Source organism: Pseudophryne corroboree, chromosome 4 (genome assembly GCF_028390025.1).
Source record: "Pseudophryne corroboree isolate aPseCor3 chromosome 4, aPseCor3.hap2, whole genome shotgun sequence".
In the NCBI taxonomy this organism is placed as follows: domain Eukaryota; kingdom Metazoa; phylum Chordata; class Amphibia; order Anura; family Myobatrachidae; genus Pseudophryne; species Pseudophryne corroboree.
Genome location: NC_086447.1, coordinates 852,251,072 through 852,257,564, shown reverse-complemented (window position 1 = coordinate 852,257,564; position 6,493 = coordinate 852,251,072). Strand labels below are relative to the sequence as shown.

At 49.6% G+C, this 6,493-nt stretch overlaps 1 long non-coding RNA gene across 1 annotated transcript in view; it reads left to right on the top strand.

Annotated features, from left to right (window-relative positions):
- Positions 1-1,729: 1,729 nt before the first annotated feature.
- LOC134911835 (uncharacterized) overlaps positions 1,730-6,493 on the top strand; it is a 143,970-nt gene continuing 139,206 nt past the window's right edge. Inside the window, exon 1 of the long non-coding RNA XR_010176883.1 lies at positions 1,730-1,917. This is a non-coding gene — a long non-coding RNA (uncharacterized LOC134911835). The remainder of the gene's footprint in view (positions 1,918-6,493) is intronic.

The window sequence follows — 6,493 nt, the reverse complement described above, 5'->3', positions numbered from 1 at the left end:
CACTGGCTCCCTGTATAGTACAGTCCCAGGTGTAATTGCAATGCGGTAAATTGATAAATTGAAAAATGTAATCTTTTCAGAATCAATTGTAAACTAAAAGCATTTAGGACTAAATAATGAATCTAAACACTGAACCATGTCAGGAAAAAACCTGCCTCATATCCAGACAATGAGAAAAAAATCATCCACTGTATGTACCTCAAGTATTTCAGAACACAATAGCCAAAAATGAGTTGGATGTTGTTATTGATCACGAGTTCTTTTGTAGAAAAGCTCTATAAAATACATAAATAAATAAATATATATTATTATTATTATTATTATTATTAGCAGAAGGATGACTATTATGAGCAGGGCACATCATATACTGTAACAAATTAAAGATCTTGATTCAAAGAGTTGTAGATAAATATTTGCATTGTAATTGGTAGCTTCGTTTCTGAGTTATGTGGTCAAACGTCTGTCTGCCATTTACAATGCATCACCATTGTGCTCTGACAAATGTGACAGTTGGTGAACTCCCCATGTGCACCTGCTGGGTGACCTGGAACATGTGACCTGCTGGGTGGTCTGGAACTGTGACAGTTATTTGCAGATACCTAGTAAGCAGGAATTTTCCGAAATTCATCTACTAAGACGGTGAAAAGGGGTAAAATGTTCTGCCCAGCAAACCTTTTCTTGGTTGAAACTGGGCATATTAGCTAGTTATTATTATTATTATATACTGACAAGAAAATATTGGCCCAGGCAGGTGCATAATTGGAACATAATGCATTTCCAGTGTTCTAAATGTAACAAAATAAAATCTGCATTCTGAAAACAGTTCATCTCTGGGTTCAAGGTAATCAAATTACGGTACATATAAATTCAATGGGGGCATTAAGAGTTTGTGGCATCAGGGCAGCCATCAGGGGGGGACTGCGGGGACTGGAGTCCCGGGCCCTTATAGGGCCCTTATAGAGAGGGGGCCCACCCCAGCTCTCCTACCTGGAGAGTTGCACAGGGAGGACCTAAAACAAGCCTTCCCTGTGCATCAGCTCTGTGAATCATTTTGTAGGTCCGCAATGCTCACCCTATATGTATCGTCATGATGCGTGACATCACATAGGGGTGGAGCAGTATGGCAGAATCTTGTCGGGCTGTATTTTATCAGTCCCGGGCCCCTCAATTACTGATGGCAGACCTGTGTGCCATGACTGCAAACTAGAAACTAACATCTACAGTAACCAGGAATACTGTACAGTGGGTGATATGTTGTTTAACATTAAATGAAAAAAAAAAAAAAAAAATCAGAGGCATCCCATATGTACTGTTGCTTGGAATGTACTGTAAACGGGGGTATTTTAGCTAACAGTCTCTTAAATTAGGGCTCCTACTGATACCATAAAATGTGAATAGAAGAAATTATTCATATTTTGAACGGGGGCAATAATTACTATTGTTCTGAAAGGAAGTAACAATCATTAGTATTATGAGAGTAGCTGCCAGGAAGAGGAGGCATGAGGTGGGATAATGTGTGCTTAGAAATTGCAGTTCTGTCTCTACTGGTTCTATTATGTTTGTGTATTTATGGTGGTATGTTTAACTGTGTTAGGAACGGGTGACCGTCACTTGGAAAGTGATAAAATGGAGAGAAAATAAGTGCCAGACAATCAGCAGTCAGCTCCTAACTGTCATGTCACATGCTGTTTGAAAAATGGCAGTTAGGAGCTAACTGGCTGGTACTTTTCCTCTCTCCATTTTATCACTCTCCAAGTGATGCTGCATCTCGCATACTATTCCTGGCCTTGAAAAAGATCCCAGAAAGGGATTGAAATGCTTTGGCATTTGCGTGGACTATTCGGTAGATTGTGAAGGATTCTGGGGCCATTGCCTGACTGGGAGCTATGCCATGGTTGTGATCCGGGACACCCACAGGTATTTCTTTAAACATCTATACAGAGAGCTAATTTACATCGGTTTTCATGCACAGTCGGTAATTGCACCTTATTCACACCATCTTGTGGTATGCTTACCTTTTATGTGTTTTTTACACCTTTATACTTAAAAAAAAAACTGCATACTTAAATTACTAGTTATACTATTCAGTATGGGGCGATCACATACTGATGATTTTCTGGGCAGTACGCACGTGCAGCACTTGTTCTGCGTGTGTCCAGCCCAGGAGATGCAATTGTACCTAAATGATACGAATGCATGATTTACAAACAGAGGCGTTCGCAGTGCGGTCGGGGGATGGGAAGCGACATTGCGGGGGTGGTGCAGCGTAAACAGGGGCGGGACTGTGCCATTTTCGGGGTGGCTGCGTGACGCCACGCGTGGCCACTGCAACGGAAAGCTTGGCCTCTCTGCGCCTGCCTTCGCAGCCAGGCTGCACATGCAGGGGGCATCCCTGATTCAGCGGTGCAATTGCAATTGAATTGCGAATGCATCGCTGGTGGCCATTTGCATGCTGTGCGGCCATGCCCTGTACTAATTTATCAAAACTGCAATTGAAGCTGAATAATAAATTTTTGTCTCTCACCTATTTTATGCATGTGACTATAACGTCTTGTGGGGGATTGTGAAGAAGGAGAGATTAACAGGCTCCATATGCTCTGACAAACCCACAATTGCACTGTGGTCGGAGAAGAGGCGGCGTCCTTATACAATAAGGGATCATATATTGACTGATTTCAATAATAAGGGCCAATAGAAAGGACATAAAAAAATTTGGTTGCATTAGTTGTTTAGTTAAGGAGTGAGGTTCTCCTTACAGGCAACTTTGGCAGTGTGCGCATTTGATTGTACCTACCTATTGTTATTTTTTTGCATATTATATTGTATCATGTAAGGTGGCAGTGTTTGATGGGGAGGCCTGGAGCAGCAGTTCCATCTGCCCCATTGTTAATCTGGCCCTGGGCACAGGTACTGTAGCTTATGTGACTGAGCAGCAAGAACTAGATTTGATTTAGCAGAAGAAGATGCATCAATTATAGGAAAGCAGCTTGCGGTACACCCTGTATCTATTCCTACCAGGAGATCCGGTTAGCATACTGACGTTGTGGATGCCGGCAGTCAGAATACCGACGCCGGAATCCTGACACTGGTTACAAGGCTCACACCAGGATGACTACCGGTATCCCAACCGTAACAATGACGGGGAGGGGCAAGGTTAGGCTGCGTGTGGGGGGGGGGGTGGATTAGGTTTAAGCACTAGATGGGGGGATAGGTTTAGATAAAAGAGGGCGCTAGGGTTAGGCTTGAAGAAGGAAGGGTTAGGCATTAAGGGGAGGAGGGTTAGGCTGTGGAGAGGGAAGGTTAGGTAATAGCAGGGGGGTAGAGGGGGAGGCTTAGAATACTTACTTACCAGGTGGCACAACCTAGTGCCCAGTGTGCCATAACTGGTTCCAGGGGTGACTCGCGGCCTCACACTCTAGTGCCCAGTGTGCCAAAACTGGTGCCAGGGTTAACCCGCAGCCTCACAATCTAGTGCCCAGTGTGCCGAAACTGGTGCCAGGGGTTACCCACAGCCTCACAATCTAGTGCCCAGTGTGCCGAAACTGGTGGCAAGTACAACATACTGCTTCATATTAAATAGCCAGTCTAACAGGCCGAGGCCAAAACTGGTGCCAGGGGTCAACCTCCGCAGCCCACAACCTAGTGCCCAGTGTGCCAAAATTGGTGCCAGGGGTCAACCCATGGCCCCACAACCTAGTGCCCATTGTGCCAAGACTGGTGCCAGGGGTCAGCCTGCAACCCCACAACCTAGTGCACAGTTTGCTGAGACAGGTGCCAAGGGTCAACCCGCAGCCCCGCAGCCCCACAACCTAGTGCCCAGTATGACGAGATTGCTGCCAGGAATCAACCTGCAGCCCGATAACCTAGTGCCCAGTGTGCCGAGACTGGTGCCATGGGTCAACCCATGGCTCCACAACCTAGTGCCCAGTGTGCCAAGACTGGTGCCAGGGGTCAGCCTGCAACCCCACAACCTAGTGCCCAGTGTGCTGAGACAGGTGCCAGGGGTCAACCCACAGCCCCACAACATAGTGCCCAGTATGACGAGATTGCTGTCAGGGGTCATCCCACAGCCCCACAACCTAGTGCCCAGTGTGCCGAGACTGGTGCCAGGGGTCACCCATGGCCCCACAACATAGTGCCTAGTCTTCTGATACTGGTGCCAGGGGTCAACCCACGACCCCACAACCTAGTGCCCAGTGTGCCAATACTGGTGCCAGGGGTCAACCTGCTGCCCCACAATCTAGTGTCTAGTGTGCTGAGACTAGTGCCAGAGGTCAACCGTGGTCCCACAACCTAGTGACCAGTGTGCCGAGACTGGTGCCAGAGGTCAACCCGCAAACCCCACAACCTAGTGCCCAGTGTGCCAAAACTGGTGCCAGGGGTCACCCATGGCCCCACAACCTAGTGCCCAGTCTGCTGAGACTGGTGCCAGGAGTCACCGGCAGCCTGACATCCTAGTGCCTAGTCTGCCGAGACTGGTGCCAGGGGTCAACCCGTGACCCCACAATCTAGTGGCCAGTGTGCCAACACTGGTGCCAGGGATCAACCTGTGGCCCCACAACCTAGTGCCCAGTCTGCCGAGACTGGTGCCAGGGGTCACCAATTGCCCCACAACCTAGTGCCCAATCTGCCGTGACTGGTGCCAGGGGTCAACCTGCTGCCCCACAACCTAGTGCCAGTGTGCCGAGATGGATGCCAGGGGTCACCCGTGGCCCCACAACTTAGTGTTCTGTGTGCTGAGACTGGTGCCAGGGGTCACCCACGACCCCACAACCTAGTGCCCAGTCTGCCGAGAATGGTACCAGGGGTCACCTGCAGCCCCACAACCTAGTGCCCAGTCTTCCAGATCGGTGCCAGGAGTCAACCCGCAGGCTCACAACCTAGTGTCCAGTCTGCCGAGACTGGAGCCAGGGGTCAACCCGCAACCCCACAACCTAGTGCCCAGTGTGCACTTATGTCAACACTCATTAGGTCGACCACTGTTGGTCGACATGAATTAGGTCAACATAGTCGCTAGGTCTACATGGTCACTAGGTTGACATGAACAAAGGTCGATATGGAAAAAGGTCGACATGAGTTTTTCACTTTTTGTTTTTGAACTTTTTCATACTTTACAATCCATGTATACTATGATTGGGAATAGTAACCATCCATGTGAGGGGACATGGTGCACTAATTGGGGTTCCCGTTCTTTTTCCGAAGACGACACCAAAAAAGTGGAGAAAAAAACATGTTGGCCTTTTTCCATGTTGACCTAATGGACGTGATGACCTAGTCACTGTCGACCAATAGCAGCCGACCTAATGACTGTCGACCTAGTTACTGTCAACTCTATGATCCACACTCGAGTCAACCCCGCGGTCCCAAAACCTAGTGCCCAGCATGCCGAAACTGGTGACAGGGGTCACCCGCGGCCTCACAATCTAGTGCCTGTGTGCCAAAACAAGCAGGCGGAGGCCAAAACTGGTGCCAGGGGTAACCCGTGGCCTCAAAATCTAGTGGGCAGTATGCCAAAACAAGCAAGAAGAGATCGAAACTGGTGCCAGGGGTAACCCACACCCTCACAATCTAGTGCTCAGTGTGCCAAAACAAGCAGGCAGAGGCCGAAACTGGTGCCAGGGGTAACCCATGGCCTTACAATCTAGTGCCCAGTGTGCCTGAAACAAACAGGTGGAGGCCTAAACTGGTGCAGGGGTAGCCCGCGGCCTCACAATCTAGTGCCCAGTGTGCCTGAAACAAACAGGTGGAGGCCTAAACTGGTGCAGGGGTAGCCCGCGGCCTCACAATCTAGTGCCCAGTGTGGCGAAACAATCAGGCAGAGGCTGAAACTTGTGCCAGAGGTAACCCATGGTCTCACAATCTAGTGCCCAGTGTGCAGAAACAAGCAGGCGGAGGCCAAAACTGGTGCCAGAGATAACCCGCGGCCTCACAATCTAGTGCCCAGTGTGCCAAAATAAGCAGGCAGAGGCCGAAACTGGTGCCAGGGGTAACCCATGGCCTTACAATCTAGTGCCCAGTGTGCCTGAAACAAACAGGTGGAGGCCTAAACTGGTGCAGGGGTAGCCCGCGGCCTCACAATCTAGTGCCCAGTGTGGCGAAACAATCAGGCAGAGGCTGAAACTTGTGCCAGAGGTAACCCATGGCCTCACAATCTAGTGCCCAGTGTGCAGAAACAAGCAGGCGGAGGCCAAAACTGGTGCCAGAGATAACCCGCGGCCTCACAATCTAGTGCCCAGTGTGCCAAAATAAGCAGGTGGAGGCCAAAACTGGTGCCAGGGGTAACCCGCGGCCTAACAATTAAGTGCCCAGTATGCAGAAACAAGCAGGCGGAGGCCGAAAGTGCCAAGTCTAACAAACAAACAGGCGGTAGGCCAGGATTTCCCACAAGGACACCTAGGCGTCTTCCTAGGGCCCTACGGTTCGCAAGGGGCACTTGGACAGGCCCCAGGAAATCCGGCCTAGGCTCCGTTCCCTGAGGAGCACTGCGCTGCAT